The sequence below is a fragment of the Pimephales promelas genome, chromosome 10 (assembly GCF_988280905.1).
Source record: "Pimephales promelas chromosome 10, fPimPro1.hap1.1, whole genome shotgun sequence".
Taxonomy (NCBI): Eukaryota; Metazoa; Chordata; class Actinopteri; order Cypriniformes; family Leuciscidae; genus Pimephales; species Pimephales promelas.
In genome coordinates, this window is record NC_142778.1 from 16,076,068 (window position 1) to 16,094,210 (window position 18,143).

An 18,143-nucleotide genomic window follows, 5' to 3' on the forward strand; every position below is an offset into this window, starting at 1 on the left:
TCTGGCTCAATCGGAGCATCAGGCGATTCGGCATCGAGATGCCGTCCTCGCCCACATCAGAAGGTTGGGGTTGAGACTCAACGCCAAGAAGAATGTGCTTTCGCCAGTTCAGCGGACCACTTTTCTAGGCGTGGTATGGGATTCGACGACGATGCAGGCACGTCTGTCGCCGGCTCGTATAGCCTCGATTATCTCAACTGTCAAGCAAGTGAAGCTAGGCCAGTCACTCACTGTAAAGGAATTCCAGAGAATTCTGGGTCTGATGGCAGCAGCATCCAACGTGTTACCGTGCGGCCTGCTGTACATGAGACCACTACAGTGGTGGCTCAGGACCAAGGGGTTCTCCCCGAGGGGAAACCCGCTCCACAAGATCAAGGTCACGCGACGTGGTCTCCGTGCCCTGGCTATGTGGAAAGAACCTTGGTTCCTGTCCCTGGGACCTGCGCTGGGAGCCCCGTGTTGCCGGGTAACGGTGACGACGGATGCCTCTCTCACGGGTTGGGGAGCGATCATGAGTGGTCGCTCGGCCCGCGGGCTGTGGCAAGACCATCATCTCCGATGGCATATAAATTGTCTAGAGATGATGGCGGTGTTTCAGGCTCTGAAACACTTTCTCCCAGACCTCAGAGATCATCATGTTCTTGTCCGGTCAGACAACATGTCTGTGGTCTCTTACATAAACCACCAGGGGGGTCTGCGCTCACGTCCATTGTACAAGCTGGCGCGCCAGATCCTGTTGTGGTCCCAGGGGAAACTTCGGTCGCTGAGAGCGATTTATATCCCAGGATACTTAAATCGGGGAGCGGACATCCTGTCGAGGCAGGGGCCGAGGCCCGGGGAGTGGAGACTTCACCCAGAGGTGGTGGAGCTCCTTTGGAGACACTTCGGTCGGGCCGAAGTGGACCTCTTTGCATCCAGGGAGAATTCACACTGCCCGCTGTGGTTTTCCCTGAGTCCTCCAGCTCCATTGGGGCTGGATGCGTTGGTACAGGAGTGGCCGAGGGCACCCCTGTACGCATTTCCCCCGATTGCTCTGCTCCCAGGGGTTCTGGAAAGGATTCGCCAGGAGGGGGTCAGTGTACTTCTGGTGGCCCCCCACTGGCCAACCAGGGTATGGTTTGCGGACCTGATTTCCCTTCTCGAGGGTCCTCCTCTGGAGATTCCCGGTCAGGAGGGACCTTCTGTCTCAAGCAGACGGGGGGATACTCCACCCCCGTCCGGAACTGTGGAGGTTGTGGGCTTGGCCTCTGAGGGGGCCCAGCTCATAGATTCAGGTCTCTCGACTGAGGTCGTGGAGACCATCCTCCAGTCCAGAGCCCCATCCACGAGGAAGTTGTATGCCTTGAGGTGGAAACTGTTCACCTCTTGGTGTGGAGAGCGACAGTTGGATCCAGTTAACTGCCCGTTGCCGGCAGTGCTGGAATTCCTTCAGGAACGCTTCTCCACAGGGTTATCGTACTCCACACTAAAGGTGTACGTGGCGGCCCATCCGCTTACCATGTTCCTTTGAGTGGAGCTTCTCTTGGGAGACATCCTGTGGTAACCCGTTTCCTTCGTGGTATCCTGAGGCTGAGGCCGGTAGTGCGTACGAGGGTACCGACCTGGGATCTAGCGGTTGTGTTGGAGGGGCTCTGTTTAGCCCCTTTCGAGCCCATTGATGAGGTGCCTGAGAAGTTTGTTACTCTCAAAACCATCTTTCTCGGGGCGCTAGAGAGCAGGCCATGGAGTAAGCCACGTTTTGGGAAGCTCTGCTGAATTTTATTCAAAAAACTTCTTTTTTAGCGCATGATACCTCTCAAATAGGTCTAAAATAGATATCCAAAAGTTAAGCATTAGTTAGTCCGCAACTCCGTTTTATTTTATTTTGAGTTAGCTCTGTCAATGGCGAAAAATCTTCGACAGTTTGCCTATACGGGAAGAAACACGGCTAACAGTAAACAAGCTAGCATGACTGATGCTAAGACTGAACTTCTTACCTCGATGAAGGAAGACATATCTGCATTACTCAGGTCAGAACTGAAAGACGTTCTTGCAAGTGAATTTGAGGCCGTTAAAAGTGAAATACAGTCTGTCAAAACTGAAGTTGTCAATAGTATCTCACTGCTTCGTTCTGACCTGGATTCGGTGAAAACTACAGTCGCTGACATGGAACACAGTCTAACCACATGTTCGGATGATGTAGCGTGTCTTCAGACCACAGTGAGCAAACTTCAAGCAGAAGTCTCAGACCTACAGAATAAATGTCTCGATATGGAAGGGAGAATGCGGAGGTCGAATATCCGAATATTGAATGTGCCGGAGGATGCCGGGTCAGGTTTGCCATCTTTTGTCACCAAGCTGCTTAAAGAAGTGTTTGCCATGGATAAAGATGTGATGGTAGACAGATCGCACCGTACTCCTCAACTTGAGAAAACTAAGGGGAAGCCTCGAGCCATTATCGCGAAGCTACACTATCACCAGGACTGCGTGGAGGTGCTACGCCGCGCGAGGCAAGCGGGTGGCGCTTTGAAATACGGAGAACTGTCCATCTCAATATTTCCAGATTATCCCCCAGCCGTGGCACGCGCAAGATCTGCATTCAACGAAGTTAAACAACTACTGAAAGACCGGTCGGATGTTCGCTATGGAGTCATTCATCCGGCGAAGTTTCGTATCACGTACAACGGGATTAGGAAGGACTTTCTTGATCCGAAACAAGTACTGTTATACGTCCAGTCGAACATCGTCGATGGAGAGAGGCCCAGTGATGACTGAGAACTTGCAGCATAAAGGCCTAGCGTGGTACATGTCATTGTATACCTGTATATTGATGCTCTGGTGAGTGAAAGTATTGAATAACAATTACAAGAAGCCTTTAACTTTTATTTCTATTTGATTATTATTATTTTATTTATTCATTTTATTTTATTTTTTATTTATTATTTTTTCAAGAATGCAGGCTTACAGCTTCTGAATGGACAATACTGTGTTACCTATAATGTTATAAGGAAGCGCTATCTTAATTTTGTCTAAACTGCTAGCAGAGCAACCTGTTGAAGTTGGAGTTCCCCAATACAAGCACTAATGTGCGGATACCATTGTAAGGGGTTTAGGGTTCACCTTGTTTTGATAATAGGTGATTTGGGGCGGGAGGTAATCGCACTGGGGTTTTCTTTAAGGGTTTTGTTTTGTTTTTGGGAGGATATATCTTTGCTATGTTTATTAAAGTTAGGGTTCATTAATAATCTTGCACAAAATAGAAAATGGTTAATGCACAGATGTTGACAGGAGATACTGGATGCCCTGTAAATTTTGTGAGCTGGAATGTTAAATCTTTAAATCATCCTGTGAAACGTAAAAAAGTATTATCACATCTTAACCAATTTAATGTGGGAATAGCATTTCTCCAGGAAACACATTTGCGAACATCCGATCATTCTAGACTAAGGGGAGGGTGGATAGGCCAACTATATCACTCTGATTTTCATAGTAAATCTAGGGGTGCAGCCATCTTAATCCATAAGAACATTCCATTTACAATGTCGAAAATAGATGCAGATAGATCTGGCAGATATGTTATAGTCACAGGTAGACTATATGAAACTCCAGTTATCTTAGCTAATATATATGCACCCACTTGGGATGACCATGCTTTTTTCTCCAATTTTTTTTCCCGTCTACCAGACATGGATACACATTACCTTATTTTGGCAGGAGATATGAACTGTGCGCTTTCTAGTTTGGATCGTAGCTCTCTTAGAGTCATATCTCCAACCAAGTCTGCCCAGACTATTGAACTATTTCTCCGCTCGTATGGAGTTACAGATGTTTGGCGTTTCAACAATCCCACCTCCAGGTGCTATTCTTTCTTTTCACACGTTCATAAGACATATTCACGAATAGACTATTTTTTCATTGATAATCGTTTCCTTCCTATTGTCAGTAAATGTGAATATAATGCTATAGTTATTTCGGACCACGCGCCAATGTTGATGACACTACAGATACCTGTTTCACAAGTTACATACCGGCCATGGCGCCTAAATAGTTTATGGCTTGCTGATGAATGTTTTGTTCAGTTTATCTCATCTGAAATAGTCACATTTTTGGAATACAATCAAACACCAGGCATGTCATTCTCAACAATATGGGAATCCATGAAAGCGTATTTAAGGGGACAAATGATCTCATATTGTGCCCAAAAGAAAAAGAGTGAAATGGCACGGCTCAAGACACTAACTGATGAAATATTACATATAGACACAACACTTGCGCAAGCCCCTGTCACGTATGAGAAAGAGGACCCAAAAGCAAAGGACAGTCAATGAGTGATTTAATGTTCAGAAGAGTAACACAGGAGCCGTAAGGCGAGTAAATCCAACACAGGAATCTCAATGGTAATGGAACAGAAAATCTCTTAATAACAGAACAGAAATCCGCCGTCTGGATCAGCACGGACGGTCACTCAGAGGGCGAGACAGACTGGGTCCGTAGCGGCACGGGAACGCCAATCCTGAACCACTCACGATGCTGGAGGTGTAGCAGAGTAGAGTCGAGGTAATACAGAGAACAGAACAGCTTGAATCAGACAGGACACGACACGACAGGATCAGGGGCGATTATTATTAGAATTAAATGTTTTATTAATCATTAGAAAATAGACATCAAGATAATAAATTGTTATTCAAGTACTTTTACTTTTAATACTTAAAATACATTTAAAATAAAGTACTTTTTACTTTTTACTTAAGTATGGTTGTCATTGTGTTACTTCTACTTTTACTAAAGTAAATATTTATCTGGGTATTTGTACTTTTACTTAAGTACTGAGATTCAGTACTTCCTCCACCACTGGAGAAATACAGTGATCTCCTTGACAGTCTAAGGGTTTTACGGACAGCCATCACATCGAGGCATCAGCAAGTACTTTCCACCACTGCCCCGCTCATACGAACAGGTATGTATGTATACATCGGTCTACGACGTACACACGCACACACACACACACACACACACACACACACGCTCTCTCTCTCTCTCTCTCTCTCTCTCTCTATATATATATATATATATCACACACACACTCTCTTTCTCTCTATATAACTTAGCCTATATATTTTATCTATATAACTTAGCCTATATATTTTATATCTTTAGATTATGTATTGTCTATAAATTAACTATACAGTGTTTCACCACATGTTCAATTCTATTTTGTGATGGACTAATCAGGGAACATTTCAGTTTGTTTTGTTGTACTTAACAGGTTCAAGGGGTAGACCAAGCTTAGATGTGACCAGAGAACAACTGCAGCTGTTGCTTAAGCAGGGGTTCAAAGCCAAGGCTATGGCAAGGATGTTTGGATGCTCAACGTCCTACATGTACCACAAACTCCGTGCCCTGGGAATACGAATGAGGGACCGATTTACTCAAATCGATGATGATGCTTTAGAGCACGGTGTACAAAGGCTTCATCGACAGTATCCCAAATCGGGTTATGAGGTATGTTTAAACACACACACACACACACATGCTGAACAATGTTGGTCAAATATTTTGTAGCCCTGTATACATACTTTTCCATTACAATTTTTTAAAAAAAAATAACTATTTGGAGGGAAAAATAAGTAAAATAAAGTGCATATGAGAAATTTCCAGGCTTAAAAAGGCACAAAAGTGTATTTGCACCTTTAAATAGTTTGGACATAGTTTTACTCGGCTTGTTGGGGAATCATTAATGTGGGGCATCATTGTTTCTAATCATGATCAAGCACTCCGTTTGTTTTAAAACAGATGATTCAAGGATACCTGTCAGCTGAGGGGATACATGTACAAAGACAACGTGTGCGTAACATGCTCAGTAAAATTAACCCAGCAGCAGCAGCTGAACGGTGGAGCTGTGCTGTTGCAAGCAGTGTTGTGCTAGTTACTAAGAAATAGTAACTAGTTACAGTTACTAGTTACTTCATTAAAAAAGTAACTCAATTACCTTTTTGATTACTTACACCAAAAAGTAATGTATTACTGTTAAAAGTAACTTTTTAGTTACTTTTTTAAAGAACGCTCATTAATGTTCCCATTAATGCCCTTTTATGCATTATGGTCTATACAAACACAAAATGGACTTAAACAGGAAGTAATTTTTAAACACTGTTTTATTTCAGTCAGACCAGCACAAACTGAATATATCACAAGGATTTCTTAAATAAATAACAAAATGAGCTGAATAATCAAAAACTAAAGTGGCTTCTGCATCATAAAAGCTGTTGTGTTTCACAGCTTAAGTATGAAAACTATCAACAATGTACAACATAAAACATTTTGAAATAAATAAATGAAAGGAATCTGAATTATTCAGAATCAATTTCGAGAAACTCAGCAGCAAAAAAATGCTATTATTGACAAACATAAATGATATGCATTAAAAAAAACATAAAAAATATAAATGCTGTTTAAATATTAAATCAATGAGCAATTTCCAACCCAACTGTCATGAGTCTGGTTCTTTCTTTCTGTTTTCTTTCCTTTGTCTCCCTCTGCCGGTTAGACATCATCATTTCTTCTCTTTCCACACGCTTACACTTCTATTTTCTCCTCCTTTCATTACCGTCAGCTGATTCTCATATTCTCATCAACTACACACCTGATCTCTATCTTCTCCTCATCTCCACGCTACTTCTAGCCCTCTCTTTCTTGTCTGAATTGTCGGATTATTGTTTGACCCTAACGTATGTTGGATCGCTGTTGTTTGACTTCTCTGAGTAATTTTTCCACCAGTCCTGTTCTGTCCTGTCCTGTCTGGTCCTGTGTGTCTGAGAGGATCATTGCCTACCGCTGTGCTATACTGCTTCTGTGTTACTCTCAGCAGTCGCCGAGGAGAGTAGCTGAGGGTCTGACTGCAAGAGCGCTGTACCAGTTCCATAGCTCCCGACCACTCTGGGTGGCCAGCTGAGGCCCCTTATCTTTGTCTGCAGAGCTACTTTCTGTTCCCTTCTGTGTAAAGACATTTTCTGTTCATTCAGCCTGTGAGGCGGTGATTCATTTCTTATTAAAGTTTTGAGTGTTTTCTGCAACCTACTCTGGACTCCTCTGAATCTGTGACACCCAACCACAAATTAAGAGTTGCATGTCACCAACTTATGTAAAGTAAGCTGTGTGTATTCAAAGTGCAAAATCTGCTGTTGTATAGGTCCATTAAAAATGTAAAAACAAACAGCATTTTTCCTAATACAACGTAATGCATTTTATAATGCATAAAATTAGTGTTCTAAGATATAACAGAAATGTAACTGTGGCTACTAAACTAACCATTATTTTAAACAAACAAATGTTTTTTTAATAACAAATGTGTGCTTATTTATTTGAAACAACAAAAGGTGCTTACTAGCAAGGACGTGAATGAACATTTAAGTTGAGTTTTACCCTTCAAACCAGTGGTTGTACCGCATGAGAAGAAGTCTCTCAAACCTTTGGTCAGACAGCTTGTTCCTCTTTGGAGACAGTACCAGACTTCCCAGGCTAAAAAGTCTCTCTACAGGTGCACTGGATGGAGTAGCTGCATTTTTCTTCAGAGAAATTTCCTTTATTGTGGGAAATTGTTTAAGAATCTCCATCCCTGTTTTGGCTGTTCTCAAGTAGGTAATTACTTCAGTTTCCACTGTGCTGAAGGTATCATCACCAGCCTCCTCAAAACAGAAAAAGTCCTGCACATTATAGGAGCTTGAGTCTGGTGTTGTCGGAGACACAGGCATCTTGGCTGCTTGCTGAACAGGGCCAGGTCGAGGGATGAGCTTGTGACACTCTGCTACCAGCATTCCTTTGACCATTTCTTTTTTCCTCTGGTCTCTCAACCATCGCAGTTTGAACATAGGAAGTGGGACAGCTGCCAGTATTGCATCATTGCTTTCCAAGAGGGATGCGAATCGTGTTTTGATTGCCTGCAAAAAAAAAAACCCACAGTGACAGATATTAGAATAAATGAAAGCTTTCCTCTATGTACATTATATGAAATCTATACACCACTATGTGATTTTTTAACTATAGATATGAGTTATAAAATCATTTATTTAAACATCACAAAAACACACACATTAAGAAACTGAAAATATATGTGCAACTGATAGGACAAAACTAAAATTTTACTTTGCAAAAAAGGAATTATGTTATTATTTAAAGTTTATTTTCCATCCAGTTGGTAGGTGCAGTACTGTGTGTGTGTGTGTGTGTGTGTGTGTGTGTGTGTGTGTGTGTGCGTGTGAATAGAATCCAAAATTATGTTGTTGTCACAGAACAGAAGGGCACAGACTGGTGAGTATGTACAGAGTTTATTGAATTAGGATAAGAATGGTAAGTAGCGTGGTAGTTGAAGTAGGAGAGGGATTTAAACAGTCTGATGATGGTTCTCTTATCTGAATAGGAGCGGGAGGTCGGAGAGCTGACGGGAGCAACGGAGAGAGGAGCGGAGCTGGAGACAGGAGCGGACTGGAAGCAGACGGGGACCAAGGACTGGAACTGACGGAAGGCTGACGGGCTGGAGAATCAATGCAGGTAAGTAATAGCAGGAACGTGGAATAGCGATAGGGAGTCTGTAGTCGTGGTAAAGACGAGACCAGACAGTGAGTGACTGAATGAGGTGAGTATATATGGAGTGGATTATAGTCCGGATAAGTGATGGCAGGTGGTGATGATTAGTAGTCAGGGGAACCGGAAAGAGTAGGTGGAGTGAAGGAATCTGGTGCTGACGCCGACGGTTCCGTGACAGTAACCCCCCCCCACGGCCAGCTCCAGCTGGCGGGCGGGACCGATGACGGGGACGACCACGGCCCCTGGGTGCAGGACGATCTGGATGGGCTGAATGGAAGTCCTGGAGTAGGGTGGGATCCAGAATGTCCTCCCTCTGGACCCAGCATCTCTCCTCCACACCAAATCCCTCCCAGTCAACGAGGTATTCCAGAAGGCCGCCCCGTCGCCGGGAATTGAGGATTTCGTGCACTCAGTAGATGTTGTCGTCCTCCGGATCCATAGGAGGAGGGGGCATGTCCGCAGCACCAGACCCTGGGGAGGAAGAAGTGAGAGGATTAGCATATGGTTTGAGAAAGGAAACGTGGAAGGTAGGTGCAATGCGGTAATGAGCGGGCAGTGATAGTCGATAGGTGACGGGGTTGATCTGTATGGCGAACGGACCTATGTATCTGGGACTCAGCTTACGACAGGGCTGTCGGAGACAGATGTCCCGGGTGGAGAGCCAGACAAATTGTCCCGGATGGTATTGGGGAGTAGAGGCACGTCGAGTGTCGGCCTGGCTCTTGTGTCTCCAGACAGCCCGCTGGAGGTGAGTATGGGCTGAGTCCCAGACCCTCTCGCTCGTCTGAAACCAGTGATGGACTGCTGGAACGTCTGATGGTTCTCCGGACCAGGGAAACAGAGGAGGTTGGTAGCCGAGTATGCACTGGAAGGGGGTGAGTCCTGTGGTGGATTGGCAGAGAGAATTTTGTGCATACTCGGCCCACGGCAGATAGCAACTCCAGCAGTCTTGGTGGTCGTGGCAGTATGACCGTAGATATCTCCCGATTTCCTGTATCTTCCGCTCAGTCTGGCCATTGGACTGGGGGTGGTACCCCGACGTAAGGCTGACGGAAACACCCAGGAGATTAAAGAAGGCTTTCCACACTCGAGAGATAAATTGTTCTTATTCCAAAATTCCGGAAGACGTGGTGGAATTCGGTGGGCTCAAATCCAGGGTCAAATCTTCGGCGGTCTCAAAGGCTGTAGGTAACCCGGGGAGAGGAATCAGTTTGCATGCCTTGGAGAAGCGGTCGACTACCACGAGAATGCAGGTGTGATTGTTGGAACTGGGAAGGTCGGTGACGAAGTCGACACCCAGATGGGACTAGGGTCGAGTGGGAATGGGTAGAGGGATGAGTTTGCCTTCGGGAAGATGACGGGGAACCTTGGCCATGGCACAGACTGTGCATCCCTTGACGTATCGGGAGACATCCTGGGCCATACCCGGCCACCGATAACGTTGTTGGACGAGCGAGAGAGTTAACTGGCTGCCTGGGTGTCCAGAGGCCGGGGAGATATGTACTGAGTCCATGAGGGACAGGCGTAGGCGGGTCGGGACATAAACCCGTCCCTCTGGACCTCCCGGCAGAGCAGGTTCAGATTGGGTGGCTTCGGCGATGTGATCGTCCATACTCCACTGAATGGGGCTTACAACGATGGCTGGAGGGAGGATGGTCTCGGGACTGAGAGGAGGAGAACTGGGCTGGAACTGTCGTGATAGAGCGTATGCCTTTACATTCTTGTGTCCAGGACGGTAGGTGACGGAGAAATTTAAGCGGGTGAAGAAGAGGGCCCAGCGGGCTTGACGGGGGTTGAGTCTTCTAGCCTCACGGAGATATTCAAGGTTCCGGTGATCGGTGATGACGGTAAAAGGGTGTTGAGCCCCCTCCAGCCAGTGCCTCCATTCTTCTAAGGCCAGTTTGACCGCGAGCAGCTCTCGATTGCCGATATCATAATTCTGCTCCGCCGGGGACAGTTTTTTGGAGTAGAAGGCACATGGATGGAGTTGCAATGGAGTCCCCTGCCGCTGGGAAAGAACCGCTCCTACCCCGGAGGTAGAGGCGTCCACTTTAACGATGAATGGTTGAGCTGGATCGGGAAGGGAGAGGGTAGGAGCGGAACTGAAGGCCCGTTTCAGACTGTCAAACGCCCGTGTGGCGTCGGTGTTCCAGGACAGAGATTTGGCCCCGCCCTTGAGGAGGTTTGTGAGAGGGAAGCAGGTCTGACTGAAGTTTTGGATGAAGCGTCGGTAGAAGTTAGCAAACCCAAGGAACCGTTGGAGGTCCTTCCGGGAGGTGGGTTGTGGCCAGTTGTTGACGGCATCCACCTTCCTCTGGTCCATGGTTATGCCGCGGGGAGTGATGAGGTATCCCAGGAACTGAATGGTGTCTTGATGGAATTCACACTTCTCTACACTGCATGAAAATAGGTGTATCCGGACCAGTATACTCCTGTATACACTGCTGAAATTCGGAAGAATCCAGGAGTATAGTGGCCGGATATGTCAAATTCCATGGGTTTGTATATATCCGCATACATCCGGAATGATACCAAATCGGATGTATGTTGTGGACGTATACTTCCGTGCTAGAGCCATTTGTTGCCATGGCAAGTAATCCCATTAAAGTTTTTAGCAGGAAAAAAAATCACACCTTTTTGCAGGAAACATTCACACCTTTTTGCCTTCCAACCAAACTGGATTGGTTGTTCTTTTAAAGCCACTCCCAACACCCAGACCACTATTGGAGGGCAGGACACATTGAAAACCCAGTAAACAGACTTTATTGGTTACTTTTAAACATAGCCCACCCTAGGCCTTGTAGCATACTGATTTGATTGGTTATATACCAGCTATGCAGATATTGCTCAAATATATACCAAACCTCCCTCCCCCAATTTTAATATATTCATTAAAATAAATTTGATATATATATATATATATATATATATATATATATATATATATATATATATATATATATTTATATTTAAACACACAAAGAACAATGGGAAAGTCTGAAATTTTTATTAAGGTATATAACACATTCCAAATAGCATTATAAACAAGCATTACAGAGGAATTGGGAACAAAAACTAGAAAAAAAAAGTATGAAGTAATAACATCTCAAAGGAAGAAAAAAAAAATCATGGACATTCCAAAGAAAATTATAAACATACATTAAATAAATTGTTAACTTTTTATTTTCGTTAATTTTTTTTTACCCAATCATTTTAAAGGACAGATGTAAAGGAATAAAGTACACAGTGTATATAAAAAGTTACATATATATATATATAAAATATATGAAGAGTTCCATTTGAAATTTTCTCCTTTAATGATGATTTTTATCAAACTTGTATATTTAAGTAATTTCTCTTAAATGGCAATGATAATTACCTATTAATTGTTATTTAAGTGAAATTACTAAACTTAAATATACAAGTTTGACAAAAATCATCATTAAAGGAGAAAATTTCAAATGGCATTTAGAGGCTTTTGCATCTGAACTCTTCATATATATATATATATATATATATATATATATATATATATATATATATATATATATAAAATATACGTAGATATTCCAAGTAAACAATATAAATAAATAGAACATTACAGAGAGTGCATTATAAACATACATTAAAATGCAAACAAGTAAACAAAATGGAGATAAGCAACATGGACAACAAAAAAAGGAACAAATATATGAAATAATACGAGAAAAATAAATAAGAAATTAAAGTGTATATAAAATATTCAAGGTGTACACTGCCGTTTATAAGTTTGGGATCGGTAAGAAGTCTCATATGCTCGCCAAGGCTGCTTTTTTTTATATATAAAAAATACAAAAAAAGTAAGAGTAATATTGTTAAATATTATGACAATTTAAAATAAACGTTTCTATTGGAATACATTATTCTTGTGATCAAAGATGAATTTTTAGCATCATTACTCCAGTCTTCAGTGTCACATGATCCTTCAGAAATCATTCTAATGTGATGATTTGATGCTCAATAAATATTCATTATTATTACCAAAGTTGAAAACAGTTGTAGACTTTTTAGGATTATTTGATCAATAGAAAGTTATATTTCATTTATTTGAAATATGATGTTTTGTAACCTTATAAATGTCTTTACTGTCACGTTTGATTCATTTAATGCATCCTTGCTGAATAAAAGTATTGAGTTAATTTGAGCTATCCCCCCCAAACCAAAAAAAAAAATATCTTACCGACCCCCAAACTTTTGAACGGTTATATATATATATATATATATATATATATTTTTATACGAGTTAACATTTTTCAAACTGCCATGATACGCTGGTGGTGTGACGCATAGTGTGGGTCAGCCTCTAGTCTGTTTTATAGTACCTAGCAGAGAGCAGATTGGTGGAGACCTCACCATTCACACTGGCCTTCCATCAACAATAGCATCATCTTCATCAGACATCAGTTCTATTGTTGCGGTCTTCCAAAGTTCCTTTTCTGTGTTGGTTTGTACAACCCCGGACCTGGTCTCCAGCAACTGAAAAATATGACAGTAACTTAACCACTAAAACACAGAGAGGAGAATAGTTACATTCTGAAGAGAAAAAAAAGTGCTTAACCAGTTTCTTAACTTACCAGTCGCTTTCTTTGAAGGTTCTTTGCAATGCTCGTCATAGTTTTTCTTTTCTGGGCCTTTTCAGGCTGAGCCAAAGAATACTTCCTCCGCAAAGTCTCAAAATACATCTTCCAACCTGCTAAATATATCATAAATAAATGTAATGGCAATAAAAATAAGTAAAACAGAGGACAATAAAATGATTACAACATCTTTAAGATTACCTTTTACACATTCAGGGTCAACGTCTGTAAAAGTTGACCTTAATTCTTCGAAGAGGTAAGTGGTCACAGCCAGGTTATGTGATGAATTTATTCTGGGGGGGAAAGTTGCAGGTATCATTACTGAAATTCACTTTTGGCATTCCAAATCCATAGAGTAGTAGATTAAACTAACATTTAGGCTATAGTATATAAGAAACAGTCTTACCTGGTTTGTGGAACGTATTTGTGTGGGTTGTTCTCTGAATTATGGAGGCGCCTTACAGATTCCTGTAAAGTTTGAAATTAAAAAGCAATTAAATTGATTCACAATCTTCAAGAACCACAAAACTGAATTTTCAGTTGGAATAAGCTGACCATCACAGTAACCGCAAGAGACAAAACAATAATTGTAACCGAAATATGGCTTACAGCCACGTTATAGAACAATAATTGGACTTACCGCAATGTTCACGTCATGTGCCTTTTTTATTCTTTTCGAAGCGTTGTAAGATTCTTCATGTAACGTTAGTCTGTGCTGCTCATACTTTCGCTAAAGAGCATCAAGACGCTGGAGAGTCTCTCTGAGAAGATCAGGTTGTGGCCAAAGACAGATTGATCCTCCCATTGTGATTCTGCATCACAGCTGTGGGGCATGTGGATGTGATCATCCTCATAGTTATCCACTGCATCACTGACTCTCATTGATGCATCTATGGAAATATTATAACCATAAACATTTTTTACATTAGTAGCTACTTAAAATAGATCATGGAGAATTCATTGATGATGGCACCCATAGTTACACAGAACAGTGTGTGAGAAAGATACATTAATTAAAAACGAAACAATACACAATCTCCTAACTCGCCATAAGTCAATATCAATATCTGAATGAGAGATGTAGCTAGCTGGCCTGCTAGCATCAGCAATCTCTGTATAGACCATTTCACAAGATGTAAACAACACTGGTCCAGAAGCAGTTCCTGTTTCAGTTTTAACACTGTATAAACGTTGGGTTAAAGTACAACCAACAGAACAACTGAATCAAAAAGTTAAACAAACATATTCAAGATATTTTCTTTACATTTGAAATTAAGAAGCCTTTTACAAACTGAAACAGGAAGTGCATCTGGACCAGTGTTGTTTACATCTCGTAATGTGCAATAGCAGTAATGTGAGCTATTGTAAGACTAATGTAAGTTACCATACTATCTTGTACTACCGTGAATATTCATTCATTCATTCTTTCAGACTCTTAGGTCAATATCACAAAGTTAAATAAATAACATGTATACGTGGGCAATGGTAATCATGCAAGATTCATTGTATTTTGTTTACGGCTTGTTACTGATCTTAAAAGCATTCATAGAACGGACTTCACGAATCTAAAGTTAGGCAAACAAGCACATAACAGTTAGGCAAGTTAGCTTACCTGAATCTGACAATATTCAACACCCGGCGTGACTTCTTTATCGGAACATCGTAGCCGAGCCATTTCTGGGGTGTTCCTCAATCGGATTCCCGTCCTTAGGCCCTGTTAACACGAGAACGCTCGCGGTTGAAAACGTAAAAATATTTTATCGGATGTGCCTTTCGATTACACGGCGATGGCGTTTTTGAGGCTCAAAAAAGCAAAAAAAGTGAAACCACCCTCCAGAGTGGAAATCTTGAATCTTACCCGTGTAAACGGTAAAAAAAGTTTGCTTGACGGTGAAAGTTGTACGCAGGCGCGTGGACTTGGTGTTGTGGTAGTATGCACTCCTAGCCGCCTGAAGTGCATACTACATTGAATTTCACACACTTTTGCGTCTCCATTTGCACGCGGATTTCTCACACAAAACGCAGAATAATAAAAAAAGATGACGCAACGCCACTTTTGCGTTTTCTCATCAGAATCGTTTCCGTGTTTAGCCTCAGTTGGGCACTTTCAAGCCTATGCTTCCAAATGTAGTGCCTTCCGCCATTGCCTCCGGTGCTCCTCGTCTGTGGTGGGTGTAGCTAAATCGTAAAGTGCACCACAACAACAATCTGACCGCTTCACATTATGTTCGTTACACCGTTGGTCCAATTGTTCTCTCCTCTTAATCCAACTGTTATGGCAGCACCTAACTGAACATTTAATACTTGCCATATTTTACCGTTCGTTTCAACTAGCGCAGAATCTCATCCCTCTCATGAGCCGGAAGTTGAAGTCTTTCTCAGACGGGAGTAAGATGACAAAACGAACGCAATGGCGTCACCCTTGTTGTCGTACAAAATAAGGTGAATAGAAGAAAACTGTTTCCAAACAAACGGTTCTCTTTGCTTCGGGAAAGAATGCTGTAATTTTAAAGTATTTTTCTCGCGCTTGAAGCAATACACTAACGTTATTGGTTGCACCTCCATCACCACATTTGTTGTGTTTATGGTTGTGAGTGGTGAATTTCAAACCTCAAAACGCCCCCTTTTCTTGCAGCTTTGTTTGTTTGCGGAAGGACTTATTCACTCAAACCACAAACCTCGGTATGACGCGTTGCAAGTGAATCTATTTAATTTTGTGAATAAATATGATGCAGCTGGACTTACCTTTCAACATGGAAGGATAACCAGCTGCTGACAATAACACGGGAAAGCCCGGTGGTTTTGCGACCACTCGTTTCACATCATGCATGCCCAAAGAATTAACTCTGCCAAAACCGTGATGTCATTGTCCATCTCAGTTCAGATCTCATATAATGGTGTCAATGCAGGCAGTTCAATAACATTGTTGAATATTAAATAAAAATGTCCCCAACTAAGCAAAGCCAATGGCGACAAATGTTGTTGTCTGCAATTGGTAAAACTTCACAATAAAAATTTAGATATTCTGAAATGTTTCCCTGTATTTTTTATTTCATTAAATATTCAGATGTTTTTGTGAACGTATATTCATGGTGTTTATTTTGTCCTGTTTTTATAAAAGAATATATTTGATTAGGATACTTTTTTTCATACAGTGGTTTTAAGGCCCCACAGGCGACATAAGCCAACCCTAGAGTTGGCTTTAGTCATTGCTAGTTCTTTGACGTCGGTTTTCTGTTTCAGGGCCTTAAGAATTGATTTATTTTTCTGTACAAAAAACTTGTTTGCTGTAGACCAGAGATAATTTTCAATCCTGAAGTCCTCTGCCACTCCTCCCTCTGAGAACAGCCAGCACCCTTAGTGTCAGTCATTAACATATGAAAGGTCTTCTTCACACCTCTCACACCCAGCAGTGTTTCAGCTGTATATGTCCGTGAAATTTCACGGATTCCTGTATATGCCCGCTTAGGTGAGGTTTCCGGGTTTGTCTGGAAATATACTGTTCCGTGTTACTCTAATCCGCTTTTTCCCACATACATCCAGCAAACATCAAATTGCACAGGAGTTTACCATGCCCGGATATTGCCGAATTTGAGTCTTTTCATGCAGTGCTAGTTTCAGGAAGAGTAGATGCTCTCTTAAACATTGGAGTACGGTTTGGACATGGCGGATGTGAGTAGGCAGATCTGGAGAGTATATGAGGATATCAGGACGTGGATGGTCGATTATATCCTTGGCTCAGGGCTTCCTGGATGTACTCCTCCATGGCCTTCTGCTCCGGGATGGACAGAGGATAGATCTTACCACGCGGTAGTACCGCCCCAGGCAGCAGGTCGATCGCACAGTCCCATGGCCGGTGTGGTGGTAAGGTGGTGGCCAGCTGTTTATCAAAGACATCCTGGAACGCCCGGTAAGGAAGGGAAATTTCAGGGAGAAACTCGGTAGGGGGACTCTCCACGGAGGTGGCGGACAGAGGGATTTTCTGGACCGGAGCAGAAGGGCGGCTAGATGGTTTGGGAATGGTAGGCAGGCAACGATGATGGTATTCTTCACCCCACTGTAAGACCTCTCCGGTGGACCACTGGATATGCGGTGAGTGGAGTTCTAACCAAGGGTGTCCCAGGATGATCTCGGCAGTCAAGCCCTCCAGCACCAGAAATGAAATTGCCTCCTTGTGAAGCCAGCCGATCTCCAACCCAAGATCTGGGCTGCGGTGTCCGATCTGACCACGGCCAAATGGTTTTCCCACGATGGACTGGACGTGAAGGGTGTGAGGGATGGTACGTTGCCTGGTTTGGAGCCGATGGAGAGTGGTGAGTGAGATGAAGTTACCGGCGGATCCTGAATCAATTAGCGCTTGAACCGGAAGGGAACGGTTCATATAAGTGATAGTAGCAGATGTATACTTCAGATTAGAGATGGATAGGGGTAGTTGAACTGTACTCACTGCGGGTCGGGGTGGACGAATGGGACAGGTGGATAGCATGTGTCCTGCAGCTCCGCAATACAAACATAAGCCGTTGGTTATGCGGCGGTTTCTCTCAGAGGTGGGTAGGCGGGCTCCATCGGTTCTGGTGCTGGAGGACTGTAAGCGACAGATGGACGAGGAGGCGGAGGTGCAGGGCTATCTAGCTGGCAGGCAGTGCGGCGTTGATCAATGCGAATAGATCGCTGGATGATGCTCTCGATACCCACTGTGTCATCGTAGATGGCTAACTGAAGGCGAATGTCGGGGTTCAGACCGTGGCGATATGCGGTGATGAGGGCGGACTCATTCCATCCCAGTGTGGCGGCGAGGGTCCGGAACTGCAGAGCATATGAGGCAACTGATGATCTCCCTTGTTTCAAACGAAACAGCTGATCTTGCACCGAGATCGAGTGCACAGATTGGGAGAATACTTCCTGGAAATCACTGGAGAAAGTGGCGAATGTTCTGGTTACGGGCCCACAGTCTTTCCATAGGGC

The 18,143-nt window shown here is 43.0% G+C and overlaps 1 long non-coding RNA gene across 2 annotated transcripts; it reads right to left on the reverse strand.

Moving 5' to 3' along the window:
* Nucleotides 1-12,390: 12,390 nt before the first annotated feature.
* On the reverse strand, nucleotides 12,391-15,673 carry LOC148977355 (uncharacterized). 2 transcript variants are annotated; one of them, XR_016169885.1, is made up of 7 exons: nucleotides 15,497-15,673; nucleotides 14,791-14,892; nucleotides 13,819-14,068; nucleotides 13,585-13,646; nucleotides 13,380-13,471; nucleotides 13,176-13,294; nucleotides 12,391-13,077 (listed from the first exon to the last, which is right to left on the reverse strand). It is a non-coding gene; the product is annotated as an uncharacterized LOC148977355 (long non-coding RNA). The 2 variants fall into 2 exon arrangements; XR_016169884.1 differs by lacking the exon at nucleotides 15,497-15,673 and having other exon boundaries at nucleotides 14,791-14,954.
* Between the last annotated feature and the right edge of the window lie 2,470 nt (nucleotides 15,674-18,143).